This window comes from Ursus americanus, chromosome 17, assembly GCF_024610735.1.
Source record: "Ursus americanus isolate L20-20 chromosome 17, mUrsAme1.1.p, whole genome shotgun sequence".
NCBI classification, from domain to species: Eukaryota; Metazoa; Chordata; class Mammalia; order Carnivora; family Ursidae; genus Ursus; species Ursus americanus.
In genome coordinates this window covers 31232183-31249742 of record NC_142143.1, presented here as the reverse complement: position 1 = coordinate 31249742, position 17560 = coordinate 31232183, and the positions used below count along the sequence as shown (strand labels likewise).

The following is a 17560-nucleotide window of genomic DNA, read 5'->3' as shown; positions in this document are numbered from 1 at the left end:
TCAGTTAAGTGTCCCACTCTTGGTTTCGGCTCAGATTGTGATCTCAGGGTCATGAGACGGAGCCCTGCATTGGGCTCTGTGCTGAGTGTGGCGCATGCTTAAGATTCTCTCTCCCTCTCCATCTGCCCCCAAGCCCGCTGCTCATGCATACATCTCTCTCTCTCAAAGAAAAAAAAAATCAGGAAATTAATGTTATTCAGCTTATTACCATATTAAAAGAGAACATATTAATTGCCAAAAACCTTTTGGTCAAATTTAAAAGTCATTATAAATAACTCTTTATAAAACTTTTAGCAAGCCATAATAAAATGGTACACCTTAACTTCATAAAGGGCATTTACCATAAACCTCCAGCAAACATCATCCATTTTTTCCTTTCCTTTCTTTTTTCTTTTCCTTTTTTTTTTTTTTTTGATGGATCAGCTATTTAATTAGGTTCTTTGTAAGAAATTTAGAAGGCCAATTTGTGAGCGCAAACACAGAATGCAGATAGCCCTGAAGCTGAGGAATAGCTTTGATTGTTGGCAGAATTTGTGAGTCCACAGCTTTCTGATCAACCTTGGGCTGCTCTGTAATCTCATATTTCTCTTTCTCTGAGTCAAAGATCTTGCCTTCCTGGTGTGTGGGTTTACACAGCTTCTTCTTCTTGAAGTAAGCATCAGTGAGATTTTTTGGTATTTTCACACTGTTGATATCAATTTTGGTGGAGGTGGCAATGACAAATTTCTGGTGTGTTCTACACAGAGGAACTTATTGAGGGCCAGAGGGCCAGTCACAAGTAGCAAGCCACTGCTCAGTCACTTCAGGAAAACCACCCTCTTGCCTCTGTGACGCCCAGTGAGGATGACCAGAATGGTCCCAGGAGTGGTACTTGCGCACAGTTTTCTCACTTGCTGCCTGAAAGGTTTTTTATTTTGGCTCTATAGCTTTCAAGGCACATCTTGAGTAGAATAATACCTAGGCATTTTGTGCAGTTTAACCACTTGGGTACCACCATTCCTGTCACCAACAACTGGTTTTGTGACAGTGGCAAGAACCTTCTCTTTTTTTTCTCAAAGCTGGATTTAGGTATTGAATACTTGCTCTTGTATATGGCCTTTCTGGAATACATAGCCGTTCAGGAATATTTGCGCATTTCTCTGACTAGGACAGGGTTTCAGCTGTAGTGGGGCTTCCCCTTCTTTGGCATTTTAGCCTCAACATGACCCTTCTTAACCCTGGCACCAGGATCAGGCTTCTTGGCTTCAGGTTTCTTTTCCTTAGCATCCAGCTTCTCAGCTTTTTCACTCACCATCTTGCAAGATGGGAAAGAGCAAATGTCATCCATTTCTAACATTAAACATCTTCCTTTAGGATGAGGAATGTGACAAGGACACCCCAAATAAGTGATTCTATTTAACACTGAAGTAAAAGATCTAGACAACCGAAATTAAGAAATATAAATAAACTATTTTAAGAATTAAGAATTGGGTATCAGCTTCAAGCCATGTTGAAGTAACAGGGAGAGACTTGCCCATCCACCCTGGAAGCTAGAAGGCAAACAAAACATTTGAAACAGTTTTCAAACATAGGACAGTGCAAGATAGTGGTCCTCGAGAAAAGGAAAATAAATAAATAGAGCTCTAGGGTTGTTCAAGATCACTGTGTGAAAAGAATTTCTAGTGCATAGCACAGAGATAACCTAAAACAGTTAAAATTTGATATTTGCTTTGCTTTTTTTTTTTTTAAGATTTTATTTATTTGTTCGACAGAGACAGAGACAGCCAGCGAGAGAGGAAGGGAACACAAGCAGGGGGAGTGGGAGACGAAGAAGCAGGCTCATAGCAGAGGAGCCTGATGTGGGGCTCGATCCCATAACGCCGGGATCACGCCCTGAGCCGAAGGCAGACGCTTAACCGCTGTGCCACCCAGGCGCCCCTGATATTTGCTTTTCATAATTATGAACAGGAAAATGTCAGTCACCACAGTTGCTATTCTATATTGAATTGTAGACCATAGTGTGCAGTATTTTGTAGAATATATAAGATTTGGAAAAGAGGAAACAAAATGCAAAAGCAAAACAAAACAAAAATAAACTTAAAAATATAAAATGGAACAGAATAAGAGAAAAATATAGTAAAACAATATTATTCATTAAAACCAGCTATGACTCATTAGAAAGAACTAAAAAGTAAACATGTCTCATTAATCATATGTACCTAAGAATAACCGTAACAATATATATGCAAGGCTTGTCTATAAAAATTAGTTAAACTTTAGTGAAGGATACAGAAGAAAAAGATGCAATATTAATGGATTTTAAGCCCCAATATTGTAAAGAGTCAAACCATTCTCAATAAGTCAATGCCAATAAGAACCTCAAGATGATGCTCAAATTTATAAGAAAAATTCATAACAAGGAAAAGATCTTAGGAGAATCAAAATACTTTTTCAAGAAAAAGGAGAAAAGGAAAATCAATATTTAATTACCGTAATAATTGAAATACTGTGGTGTTTGCAGTGGAATAGAAAAAGAAATGTAGATAGAAAGAATAGCATTAGAGTTTCCAAATCAGACCCATGCACATATGGAATTTGACATGTGATAAAATGAGCACTTCAAATCAGCAGAGGAGTGTAAGAATTATTTTTCAAACTATTCTTGGATAACTGGCCACCCAGTTGGAAGGAAAAAAACCCCACAAAAATGATCATTGCATCTTGCTACTCACACACACACATACACACACACACTCATTTAATACCTAGTTACATAAATGTATATATTCTGGATAGATTAAAGATTAAATGTAAAAAACAAATGCAAATTTAGAAGAAAATATTTTTATGCTAGTGGGATAAGAAAAAAATATTTCAAAATTACAGAAATTCAGAAAATTTTAAAAAAGATACATTCGACAGCAATTAAAATATATAAGGGTAAATATATATATAAGCTTTAATATGACTAAGAAAACCATAATCAAAGCTTAAAAATAAAGATATGTATGATCATGTATATGTATGTATGTCATAGCAGATTAGCATTTGAATTGTAGGCAGAAATATATAACAGAAAAAATAAATAATTGAAAACATATGAACAGATCATTTACAGAGAAGGAAACCTGACTGGCAATAAACAGAAGAACATTTGCTCAACCACATTACTATTGAGGAAATGCAAGTTAAAACAGTGCCATTTCATTCCAAATCTACCAGACTGCCAGTAATCAAAAGTTTCATGAACATCAAGTGTATAGGCAATGCTGAGTGAGATCTGAAATTTGAAAGCAACTTGGCAATATCTGGAGTAGCTGATGATGCCCATGTCACATGATCCACCATGCCACTTCTAAATATATGTTTTAGTAAAAAGCTTGACTATGCATCTAATGAGACATGCAAAGGAATGTTCACTGAACCACTATTTACAGTGGTGTGGTACTTTAAATGTTATCACTACTCAAGTAGATAAAGAAAATATAGTATATAGCATATTTCAATTCAGCAATTAAGATGAATGAACATAGTCTGCATGTATTAATGTGAATTTATATAAAAATGTTGAATGAAAAGCATATTACAGAAGGAGCTGTGCAATATGAGAGGACTGACGAATATTTCAAAGTACATTGTTTGTGCATATGTGCATAGCTAAAATATTAAAGCCTGGGTGGAAATGTCACACATAACTCTGGGGAAATAATTATCCCTGGGGAGGAAAAGGGGGGAAGGGAATCAAGTAGAGCTGCTAAGGGGGCTTCACACTCTGTTGTTAAATTCTGTTTCTTTAAAGCAAAAGATCTGAGGCAATCCTGGCAAGTTTGTTAAGTTTAAATGCATTTTTGGTACGTTTAAAATATGCCAAATTTTAAAAAATGAGTTTGATAAATATCAAGAAGCTTTCCCCACAAACACTCACGCAGTTAATCCTTTAGCCTCTGCAAAACCATTACAACATAATGTCCTCATTTACTATTAGAAGCAAGAGGAGAAGGGAGGACCTAGCTTGTTTGTCATTCATCTTTGCGCTGTATCTAACTTAATTTTTTACTTTGTATTTTTTAAGTGGAACGAGACCATTCAGTAATAGTTCCTTAGCTTCTCCTAAGGTAAGTATTTCAAATATTGTGGAAAAAATCAAGTAGAATAAAGAAGTTTAATGTCAATAAAAATATGTAGAGGATAAATACCACAGATGGAAACACTCACAACTTCCACAGTAAAGTCATAAGTATTCCTGCCAAGAACTCTTAAGTAAAAATTATTTTTATATTTTGTATTTATATACACATGTACATACTGATGGGTCACAATACTATTTAAATAATGAAACAGTAGTTGTGCTACCACTGATGATTAATTGCCCTGCTTATATATCTCAAAATTCCAAAGCATAATTTTGTATATTTCATGCTACTTTTTAAACTAATTATCCCTCAACTACTTTGAAAGATCCTTGAGAGCAGTATCTTATCTTTGTGTATGTTCAGCACAGTGCCTGGTACATGACAGATGCTTAATAAAGAGTTTTTACATGAGTGTGCCACTGTACAATGGATTGAGTAAGTGCCAGTGCAGTTCAGCAATTCCCCACACAATAATTCATAACACTTTAAAAATTTTCATTCTCAGGAGTTCTGGCTTTGTATTTGGTAAAGGAAAAATAATATTGTTATAGTACCCCAAAGTAAGCCTTTAGAATTAGTATCTAATTTAAGATTGTAAATAATGAATTAAGAAAAATTATAATAGATTATATAAAATGAAAGAAAATATCTTAATTTAATTTTACTGATAACGTTTCTTTTATATTTTCTATATTATCAAAAATAATATTGTTGCTTTAACTGCAAATGTTTGAAAGCACATTTGAAGTCAACCCTTATGTTACTATATCAATGCCTCTAGCACAGGACACAATAAATAGTAAACATGGATCATTTGTTGACTAAGTGGTTAAAAATCATTAAATTCATTAGTTAATGGGAAATCTCTAAGCCTAGGGTGTCTGTCTCCTTAAATAAAACTACCTGGATAAGTTATTTATTCTCCCATTTACATAGTAAGTCTCAATTTAGGTATTGTATTATTGGTTCAAGTTGGAAAATTATTTTTAAGTAATTTAATTTGCATTGCTGAGCCTCATTTCCATGAGGTGAACATCATTATTTAATCATTATTTAATCCATTGATTCTTGTAGGCTTATTTTACTAGGTTCACTCTTAAATTGATTGATTCTTGTGTATTACTCTATTGTAGAATCCAATGAATTAGGGGTCTGAGGCATTTTCACATAATATAGTTATCAGTTCCCAAATACAATCAATTTAAAAGATTATTAAGTTACCTGTGAAATATTACATTTTAAGTTTTATAATACACTAGAAAATATTTAGAATCCTTATCTATATAACCCACTATTTCTTTGAAGGAAAGGGAACATGTTTCCACAAATATCACCACCCAAACCAACTTCATTTTGAAAAGTTTTGGTAGTTTTAGGGACATTTTCTCAAAGAAAATTTGGAGTTTAATTGAATACTTATGATAATAGAGATCATTTTACATCTTCCTAAGTAATCTTACTTAACTGTCTTGTTTAATACTCAAAATAACCTGCAGGGATAGATGAGTAGGAAATTCTGAAAGCACAGAAAGAAGAGGGGAGTGCTCTGAATGGCCCTTCCTGAGGCTTCTTCAGAAGTTGGAGCTAACTTTAACTAAGTGCACTGTTAGGTTCCCTGCCTTCCAAATGGCCTTCCAGAAACCATGAAGGATTTGTAATGGAGATGGCTGAAGTGTTGCTATTACTCTCCAGGATTCCACTCCTTACCGTGCTGATTGCTGAATAATTTTTGCCCCCCAGTGGGTCCACAGTAGTATGTGTTGGTTCATATCCAAGTCCTTAGGCTTAGGATACTAGACAGAGACATGAATTTTTTTATACTTGGCATTTCACCATCTGCTCTCATGCTTCTTGGCTTGGTCTGCCCATAATGACAAACTTTTCAGTAAGAAATTGCAGGGTTTGCCAATGATTCCCTTGATCAGTTTCTTAGCCTCAGAACAATTTCTAGAGACTAGATCCTGAACATAGTTTATGCTATTTATAGTGGAAAAGAACAGTAATGTATCCATTTCCCCATCACCTATAATATTCTTATTAAATATTTCTTAAATGAATCTTTTGCTTAATGGTTGTAATAAAAAGCACCAGTTTCATGGCAATCATTCTGAAGTTTTCATGCTGGAAAGGATCCAGATGAAACCTGAATATCAATCTATTACCCAAATGTTTTCAAAATTGTCTGGCACTATCTCCAGAATATGTGACTGAATCAAAATTTTAACCATTTGTTGTCTACTTTTTCAAATACACTTATTCATTTATTCCACAAATATATACTGTGTGTTTCTATATACTAGGCACTATGCTAGGACTGAAAAAAATTATTCTACATCAATATATTGAATACAATTTATTAATTACACTATAAATATAGTAATATCCAGACAGTTCACAGCAGCTATCAAAGAATACAGTGCTTGTCAGTACCTTGAACTTTTTTTTACAACTCTGAAATTCCTTGACTTCCTTTTATTAAATAACATAAAAAATAAATAGCCCTTGATGGAATTTTAAAAAATTTTCCCATTTAAATGGAACAACAGCTTGCATCTTGGACTCAGAAATCATTCATTCTTTGCCCAATTACCATATGCAAGCAAGATCTCACCTTTAATTAAAGGTGCATTGCTATGCCTTTATTCCATATAAATTTAATCTTAGGGTTTCAGTTCTTGTTATTGACATTATGTGATAAACAAGAATGGATTTGGAAAATACCAGGCAAAACTTGGAAAGGTGGCATAGAACAGATTGCACTTTAGAAGTGGAATTTACCTTTTATAGCATCTAATTCAACCTTCTACACCCTCCTCTTTTCACAGATGAGAAAATTTAGGTTCAGAAAGGTGAAGCAGTTTACCAAAGTCAGTGGCAGAATGTGGCATATAACTCAAGTCTCCTAAAATTAACTCACTGGTTAATTAGACTGAGTTGCCTTCTGTGGCATTTATCTATCATATTCTTGGCTAGCCTAAACCCATCCCCTCACCCCACTCTCAACTTCCTCTCAATTTCCACATCTTCATTTGGAGGTGATTCCTTATTGTACGACCTTCTCAGTAGAGTGATTCTGGCCACCCTTTTCCACTGCCTTCCATAAGGAAAGCTCAGGGCATCTTATCGTTAACTATCTATGGATACATTTAGAGAATAGGAATACGATCTTCAAAACTTTGTAAATCAACACACACTACTACAATGTAGCTTAAGTTACTAATATAAGAATAGAAGCAACTTTTGGTTGTCAGATTTAATGCAACACAATCCATTTTCTCAGATTCTACACAGCACACAACCAGCACTGGGTCAGATGATTCCTTCGAAAGAACCCATGGATGTGAAAGACCATAATATGTGCTGCCAACACCAGAACCCTTCTTGGTTCCTATTCATATTCCAAGTATGGACAACTAGCCTCCTGTGCAAACTCTACATCCTATTCCATAATTTCCTCATAGTGCCTGAGTCAAATATGCTTTAAAAATCTCTCTTTTTTGTTTAAGATTTATTTATTTATTTCAGAGAAAGAGAGTGCACATGAGTGCATGCAGGGGCAGGAGAGGAGCAGAGAGAGAGGGGGACAAGCAGACTCCCTGCTGAGCAGGGAGCCTGATGTGGGGCTTGATCCCAAGACCCTGAGATCATGACCTGGGCCGAAATCAAGAGTCAGACATTTAACTGACTGTGCCACCCAGGTGCCCTGAAATATCTCTTTCTTAACGGTAAACTAAACACAAACAAACAAAAGAGAGAGTGCCCTCAGCAGGAAGTCTCAAACATTAGAAAAACAGAATCCTAATATTCCAGAGAGTTAACTATTTCCTTGCATTGGAATCATCCATTTTTGTCTGATTTTAAATAAAACATTGTTTTAAAAAAATTAAGAATTTCTATGGGTTATAGTAAATAATCAAGCAGCATAAACACTGTATTATAATACAGATAAAAATAATTCATTATTCATATTCAATTTTTTTCTTTTAATTTATTTGCAATACCATGTATGAACATTTGTTAACTTTCCAGTGCATGTAGCCATTGTCCTAGGCATGCAGAGGTGAATGAGGTCAGAAGTTCCTAATAAAATTCCAAGTTTTCTTTCTGCCAATAAGAGCAATGATAAGAAAATGACATTAATGCTCAAGAAAGATTTATAGTAAGATTCAAAGTGATCCTTCTCCAAGTGATCCTTCTCAAGAATCAAGATTCTTTAGAATACCTAGGACCATGTTGATATGGAAATGTTGGGGTTCGGAGTCAAGAAAAAATTATTGAGACGTCTTTGGTGCAAACAGGGTGATTTTATTAAAGCATGGGGACAGGATCCGTGGGTAGAAAGAACTACACTGATGTTGTGACAGGTGACTGATTCTATACTTTCAAGTTGGGAGGGGGGTTAGGGACAGTACAAGCCTCTAATGGAAACAAAGTTTCCAGGACCCTGAAGGGGCTAGCTATTGTGTAGTAAAACCTCAGTCAGGAGACCCTTCAGATGCATATCAGTGGGCTATGTACTTGGAGGATGATTGCTAACCTATATTTTGGGGGGGTAGAGATAGAGGAAGTTTCCAAAGGAATTTCTATATGTTTTAAGTAGACTTAAGGATCCTGAGGGGTCAGGATAACGTTAAGCAAAGATTGCCTTTTGCTCTTAAGGAAGTGTCAACACTGAGGTAGCTGAGCTCCCACAGGAAGGTCGCTCTCCCTGTTTCAAAGACTTGTTAGTGGGCTATAAGTAGTAAGGAAATTTAATTTTTTTCTTGTAATTTTTTCAAGGACTTGTCAATAGTCTGTAGGTGGTAAGGAAATTTATTTTTTTTCTTTTGCCTTTGTTTCCCACATTGACCAATGTCAAATCTCACTGAATGTCTAGTGTCACAGACTACCCATAAAAAAAAAAGATGACTAAAGATATATCTATTGTATGATATTCATACTAGATAAAACTTCCCATTATGCCTCACTCTGTGAGGTCCCTCTTGATATATACAACTTGATTTTAAAATATATTATAAGATTTATGGACCCATATGTACTATGGTGCAGTATCAATGAGGATTTAGAATAATGGGAGAATAATAGGTAAAGAAGAAGTAATTACCTATTTACTTTTTTATCTTAGTAGAACACATGGAGAGTTTTCATACCATCCAGGCACCATCTCTTCATAATAAGATCCACAAACAACTATCTCTGTATCTTCTTTATTAATAAATGTACCATTTTTGGCTAAGTTCATATCTCTGCTCTGAGAAAAAGGTAATGATTCCCTTATTATGATATGATTCTTTGGAACCAATTTGTATTATAACAATATAGATCCATGCCTCAGAGGTTCCCATATGTTTCATGCTAGATACATAATTTCGTATTACTATTTCATCTATTGTGCTGCCAGAAATAATGGATTCCAATGACTCTCAAAAAGAATAATTGTACTCCATTGATGGCAATAACAAATACAAGTCTTATGCAGATTATGCAGGAAAATGTGAATGATGATTCTTTTTCTTATTTTGTTAAATTTGTCATTTGGTAATTTTGTAGAATAAACATAGAACAATACATCTTCCAATCATCTTTTTCTCTTGAACATTTTAAGCTGTAATTACTTCATTCCTAGAATGTCATCTCCAGTGATGACTACATCTCTGCCTTCTCCATACCACCACTAGAAGAGAGCTGGCAAAGGGCTCCCAGGTGGAAAGGCTGTCACACTTGCTACAAGAGTGTCTGACATGCTTAAGACCTATGTAGTAGAGCATGATGTTATCACATAACAACATAGAAAATCTATGGGAAAAGTCCGTTGACTGTGAAGGGAATGTCTTAGAAGCCATAGGAAGTTGCACAGACACACAGGAAAACTGCCTGACATGTGGTGCGGAAGTTGTAGAGGAGTTGAGGAGATAACCCTTGGTACCAGTCGCTGACACACAGGATAAAAGATTTCTGTCATCACTCCCATTGCTCTGGGGTGTTATAGATTTGAGGAACATTTCAGTCAAACCACTGACAGCTAGAAGTCCAAGTGTTTTTGGTAATTGGTAGTGAAACATGGATAATCAGAGCTCTGACTCACCCTGAGTCCAATGAGAATGAGAGATACTAAATCAAGTCATCAGCACAATTCTGGAAATTAAAAAACAAAACAAAACAAAACAAAAACTCTAGTCAGGAGAAAAAAAATCCACATCAAGCTTGCTCCTTGAACCAGAGGTAGACACTAGAACTGGAGCCCCGCTGTGTTACCAGGTTAACAAAAGGAGTGTGTGGGGTGGTCAAGGCAAGGCAGTGTAGAAGATCAGAGTGCCCCAATGAGGAGAGATGGGCACAGGTGTACCCACACCCCAATCCGCATTTAGAATATGCCAACCAGATGGCATGGTTGACCACAGGATTCGCAGCCACTGGATAGAAACTTAGATAATTTGAGGTAGACATTTCTATCAACCAGAACCCATTAATGACCAGGTCTAGACATGGAGTACTTTCGGCACACTTTTCTAATGGAGTTGAGGACATGATAATCCAGACAGAAAATTTATAAGGAGATACCCTAAATGAAGGGGTCGGTGGGTGTGTGTGTCCCTTAAGCCAGGCATTGCTCTGTGGAATATGTTATATATACCTATTTTGGTATTTCAGAGTACATATTTATACATTTAGTTTCCTTCCTTCCTTCCTTCCTTCCTTCCTTCCTTCCTTCCTTCCTTCTTTCCTTCCTTCCTTTTTTCTCTCTCTCTTTCTCACTTTTTCTTTCTGTCTAGATATGATATAACAATCAACTAATCTAATTCCCGCTGATATATAGATAAGGAGAATGAACGATGATGTTACTAAAATGCAACTTCATACAAATGGTAGATGTAGCAGCTCTGAGAAAATAGAAGTTGTACAAAACGTCAAATTCAGTCTACAACTCCAAACTGGGCAGGCAAATAAAATGACCGATAGGCTCTGACCAGGCATGGTAGAAGGAGATAGATGTTAATTTATATTGGCTTTGAAACAAAAAGAAATTTATTTCCTAGAGCTTTAATGCAAAATATTTCACAGATGATCGCACACTTTATTTAAAATTATCACAAGAGTAAAAACTATGAATTGATAACCCAACAGGGAGTAAGAAAAGAAAAACAAACTAAGGCTGCCATTCAGAAATCAAAGTTGAACTGAATCTTCAAGCATTTGAAATGGATTATAGATTTCAGGTTGTTTCAAGGATTAAGTGTATTTTTCTTTTTCAGAGAAAGATATGAAGATGATTAGATGACAGTCTGTGACAGTCTGTGAAACTAAATGAGGAAGTGTTTCTTAGAGTCTAATTTCCAGGAAGAATGAATTTAAGATTATATATATATATATATATATATATATATAATGTTTCAGATTATATTTAAGATTATATATATGAATAATATTTATAGCCTCAAAATATTGTGAAATGATTCTTTTACCATCAAGCCTTGACTCTCTAACTTTTATAAAAGAAAAAGTAAACAAAATTTTATGAATATTTTTGGCATTTACTTACAGGTTGGAAATTTTCCAGAAGTAGATAAGTAGGCTTTCAGTCACTATGTTTTTCCAAGTAATTTTCACTAGTCAGCACTCAAAAAAAAGGTCACCTCACTTAATGCCATTAAGTGGGCTTTAATCCACAAGCAGTTTTAAATTTTATGATATCTCAAAATTTGCAGGCCTGAATACAGAAATCATCATGTAAACATTTAATCCCTGTGTGTACATATGAGTGAGTATTTAGTAAAGAATGAATTGGGGTCATAATTAGAAAGTTCTCAATTTATAGTGTCCACTAAAAATTTTCTATACAGATATGAAAAATGAATTCATAATTGTTCATATGTAGGCTCCATTAACAGAAGGACTTAGAAAGCAATTTTATATCATTGTTAAATCCTTCAAATAGAAAATCAGTGAAGTTAATGGGATGCCTGAGTGACTCAGTCAGTTAAATGTCTGCCATCAGCTCAGGTTATGATCCCAGGGTCCTGGGATCAAGTCCCACATCGGGTTCCTCCTTGCCCAGTGAGCAGCCTCCTTCTCCTCTGCCTGACTCTCTCTCTCTGCTTGTGTGTGTACTCTTTGACAAATAAATAAATAAAATCTTGTAAAAAATCAGTGACGTTAATTCAATAAAGATTTGATTTCTTAATAAATTTACTGAAACAAAGATTTTTGAAGTTCAGTCTTTCGATGGTGAAATATTTGACTTTATATGAGTGTTCCAAATTCAACTAGAACATCAGCATTGAAGACAGACTTCTGTGTGTTTTCCTGTAGTGTAATGAATACATAGTTTGGTGAACCTTATTTTTCAGGGAACTTTTTTTAACTATTTAAAGTAATGTATGATAAATTAATCTATACTAAGAAGGCAAGACTATACAAGAGGGAAAAGATGGTTTCTTCAATAAATGGAATTGGGAAAACTGGATAGCTACATGCAAAAGGATGAAACTGGACCACTTTTGTACACCTTACACAAAAAATAAGCTCAAAATGGATTAGAGACTTAAACATAAGACCAGAAGCCACAAAAATCCTGAAAGAAAATATAGACAGGGATCTTTTGGTCATCGACCTTAGCAATTTTTCTGGATATGTCTCCTCAGGCAAGGGAAACAAATGCAAAATAAACTGTTGGGACTACACCAAGGTAAAAGAATTTTGCACAGTGAAGAAAACCATCAACTAAATGAAAATATGATGTGTCCAAAAGGGGTTAATAACCAAAATATATAAAGAACGTATACTCAACACCAAAACAAAATAAAACCAAAAAATCCATTAAGGAGAACCTGAATAGAGATGACATACAGATGGCCAACAGGCACATGAAAAGATGCTCATTGTCAGTAATCATTAGGGAAATGCAAATCAAAGTCACAGTGAGATATTACCTCATACCACTCAGAATGGCTAGTATCAAAAGACGAGAAATAACAAGTGTTGGTGAAGGCGTGGAGAAAAGGGAATCCTTGTGCACAGTTGGTGGAGGTGCAAATTGGTGCAGCCACTATGGAGACAGCACGAAGGTTCATCAAAAAATTAAAAATAGAAATGCCATACAATCTAGTAATTCTGCTTCTGGGTATTTACTCGAAGAAGAAAATAATACCACCAATTTGAAAAGATATATGCACCCCTGTTTATTGCAGCATTATTTACAAAAGCCAAGATACAGAAACAACCTAAGGGTCCACTGATGGATGAATGGATAAAGAAGATATGATATGTGATATGTGTATACACATACACAATGGAATATTACTTAGCCATAAAAAGGAATGAAATCTTGCCATCTGTGGGGCACCAGGATGTCTCTGTTGATTAAGCATCCAGCTCTTAATTTCGGATTAGGTTATGATCTCAGGGTTGTGAGATGGAGTCCTGTGTCTCTCCCTCTCTTTCTGCACACCCCCCTAAAATAAATAAATAAAATCTTAAAAAAAAAGAAAAAGGAAAAGAAATCCTGCCATTCATGACAACGTGGTTGGACCTAGAGGGTATTATGCTAAGTAAAATAAATCAGACAAAGATAACTACCATATGATTTCACTTATATGTGGAATCTAAAAAGCAAAATAAACAGACAAACAGAAACAGACCCATAAATATAGAGGACAAGCTGGTGTTTGCCAGAGCGTGGTGGTGGGAGGATGAGCAAAATGGGTGATGGGGATTAGAAGTACAAACTTCCAGTTATAAAATAAGTCAGTCAGGAGATGAAAAATACAGCATAGGGAATATAGTTAATAATACTGTAATAACTTTGTATGACAACAGGTGGTAAATACACTTAAATGGTGAGCATTATGTAATATATAGAATTGTCAAATCAATATGTTGTACACCTGAAACTAATGTAACATTGTATGTCAACTATACTTCAATCTCTATATTTATGTATGTATATATGTATACATAAACACACACATATAAATTGTGTCAGTAATGTACTTGGAATTGGTAATGGTGTATACATAATGCATGACTGCTATCAACTAATGTGGGATATTTTATCAATCTAAATAGAAGATGAAATTTTGAAAATGTACAATTTTAAAAATATTCACACAATAATTCAACCAGAAAATTATTTGTGATGAATCTGATGCTAAATTAAACAGATTTTAGAAATGTTTGACTGAGCCACTCAGGTGCCCCAGATTTTAGAAATTTTAAACTCTTTTCTGCCCCGTCATTAAGCAGATTTTAGAAATTTTCAGGCTTTGTGGGGTGCCTGGGTGGCTCAGTCATTAAGCGTCTGCCTTTGGCTCAGGGCGTGATCCCAAGATCCTGAGATGGAGCCCTGCATAGGGCTCCCTGCTCTGCTGGGAGCCTGCTTCTTCCTCTCCCACTTCCCCTATTTGTTTTCCCTCTCTCACTGGCTGTCTCTCTGTCTGTCAAATAAATAAATAAAATCTTTGGAAAATTTTTTTTTCAGGCTTTGGAGAATTATTTTCTTAATTGATAGTGTTAGTCCACTAACTGTTGGTTGCATCTTATTTATCATCAGTTGAAAATCCTTAATGAAAGTAATCAATAAAAGAAGTCCTAAAAATATAGAGTTTTTAGTGAATTGTAACTACTGAACTTCTAAGTTTGCAAATAAGAAGACATTAAAATTTATTCTTTTAAAAGAAAGGGCAAAACTAAACAAATTAATGTTGAGAATTCCGACAGTTTACAAGAGTTCATTTGAGATTCTATAATTAGCTTTAATATTTCAAACTATAGTAAGAGGGAATTCCTGTTTTTATTGAGAAAATTTATAACTAAAACCTGAAAGAAATTGAGAAAACCTATGATTTTACAGCATCTTCATTTTTTTAGTAACATTTAAAAGACTCATTAAGAAACAAGGATTTGAAGAATTTTGTTTCTGATAGATATTTGTGAAAATATTGGTCTAAAATATTTATAAATTTTAATACTGAATATGGGAATAAAATATCATCCATTTAGCAGAATTTGCTCAGCAGCTACAGAGAAAATGTTATCTCAATTAAGATATTATGATATTTCAAAAAAAATTAATTGAAGATGTTAAAATGTCCAAATTTATTTTATTTATTTACTTATTATTTATTTATTTATTTATTTATTTATTTTTAAAGAGAGAGAGAGCACACACATGCACATGCATGAGCGGCTTTGGGGACAGAGGGAGAGAGAGAGAAACTTAAGCAGGCTCCACTCCCAGCATGTGGGCCTCAGTGGGGCTTGATCTCAGGACCCTGAGAACATGACCTGAGCTGAGATCATGACCTGAGCTGAAATCAAGAGTTGGATGCTTAACCAACTGAGCCACCTGGGTGCCCCAGAACTTTCAAATTTATTAACCATAAAATAAAACGCTGAATAATATTGTAGGAAATATTTTTTGAAAATAATTAAAAATAATTTTCCATATTGGAAAAAATACATTCTTCAGCTAATACCATTGGAACAGTACTAGAGACAGATGTGACTAAGAAACTGATTAAAGACATGCATATGTCCTATGAATAAGTACATATTCTGCCCTTGTTCAGAAAAATCAATATAAAGTTTTATTTTTTTATTTTCCTTTAATGTATATAGACATCTGATATTTTTATTTCTTTAGAAATAATTTCATGTTTAAAAGTGTTTTGAATTAAACTATTTTAAAAATAAATCAATATATTGTACCTATACTCAAAAATACTGTATTACACACTTAGATTTTGTTGATAGTAAACTCATGTTAAGTGTTCTTGTCATACTAATAACAAAAAAATCAATCAGTAGTATAATGAAATTTACCAGTCTCTCTTTCTTATTCATCCAGCATTTCAATATTTTTAACAAATCAAATCCACATTCTGAACAAAATACTTAATTCCAGTCACACATAGCTTTTCAGAGACTTAGCATTCCCATTTCCAATATTTATTTTCAAGCACTATTAAGACACAAACCTAAGATCTCTTGTCTAATAACAATAACTGCTACTTCAAGATTATGAACACGGGGCACTGTCCTGAGTGCTTTACAACTTGATAAGATAAGCACTCTTGTTACATACATTTATAGACGAAGACATCAAAGCACAGAGAAGCTAAGTAAATTAGTCCAAGGTCACGTAGCCTGCAGGTGGGTGAGCCAGAAGACAACCAAGGCAGTCTGCCTCTGCTTTATAGATGACCACAGGATACTATTCTTTGCATAAACTAGTCTTAGAGATCTGCCTTAAATTGTTTCATAATTATGTCATAACTTAATTTACTTGATTTTAAGCTTCATAATATATGAATCAGGCTTTACAACTTTTTATCATTTTCCACTTCTCCTTCATTTTACAGTATCTGGTTATATCTGTTTCCCATTGTAATCTGGCACATCTCAAAGCAAGTGGATAATAACTATTTGTGGAATGATTCATTGGCCTTAAAAGCTGAAATATAAGCAGGCTCATATAAATTACAAAAAGAGGGGTTTTAAAAATTTAATTATTTAATAATTATTCTTCTGGTGCACTTTCAAAGGTCCAGTGGGGAATAGGAGAAGATAAAATAAAAACAGTTACCTTTTGAAACATTTCACAATTTAAGGCCAGGTAAATAAGGGACAATCTCAAATGCTCAGCTCCTGAGGGAACCAGAGACCCGTTGGCCATAAAATAGTCAAGAAATAAGAGGTCTTAGTGAGACTGAGCTTGGTTCACCATATATCTGTTTCACTTACTGGGGATGATAAGCAAGCTATATGAATTATAGGTGTTGAGTCCACACTGTTTTTATTTATTTATTTATTTATTTATTTATTTATTTATTTATTTATTTATGGGTTGGAGGTCACTATACTGATATTCAGGTCCATGTTAGCTGTGAGAAATGTACTCAGAGTTTGGGGATTCGTACTCAGAGTTTGGGGATTCTAGAGTAGAAAGCTTATTCATTAAATTACTGACAATGTTAATTTGTATGAGATCGTTGCTAACTAGAGAACAGGATAAAATTTTAAAACCTGACAAGTTGAAGTGTAGGAGAATATCGACAAGATAAGTTTTAGTAATTGAGGTCTAAAAAATCTAATTCACTCAAGAGGAAAAGCAAACTGCACAAATACAAGAAGAGAAGATAATATTTGCAAAGATGTGACCAAAAAATGCATATATATATAATATAGAGACAATGTAGTATAATAAAATGTTTTTATATTTTTATCTTTTTAATGATTTTATTTATTTATTTGAGAAAGAGAGAGAATAAGCAGGGGGGAGGGGCAGATGGAGAGGGAGTAGCAGACTTCCCGCTGAGCAGGGAGCTGGATCTGGGCTCGATGGAGGGCTCGATCCCAGGACTCTGGAATCATGACCTGAGCTGAAGGCAGATGCTTAACCAACTGAGCCACCCAGCCACCCCAACAAAATGTTTTTAAAAATGTTTTAT

The 17560-nt window shown here is 34.6% G+C and overlaps 1 pseudogene; it reads right to left on the bottom strand.

Moving 5' to 3' along the window:
* Positions 1–423: 423 nt before the first annotated feature.
* LOC123780621 (large ribosomal subunit protein eL6 pseudogene) lies at positions 424–1294 on the bottom strand (annotated as a pseudogene).
* Positions 1295–17560: the final 16266 nt, after the last annotated feature.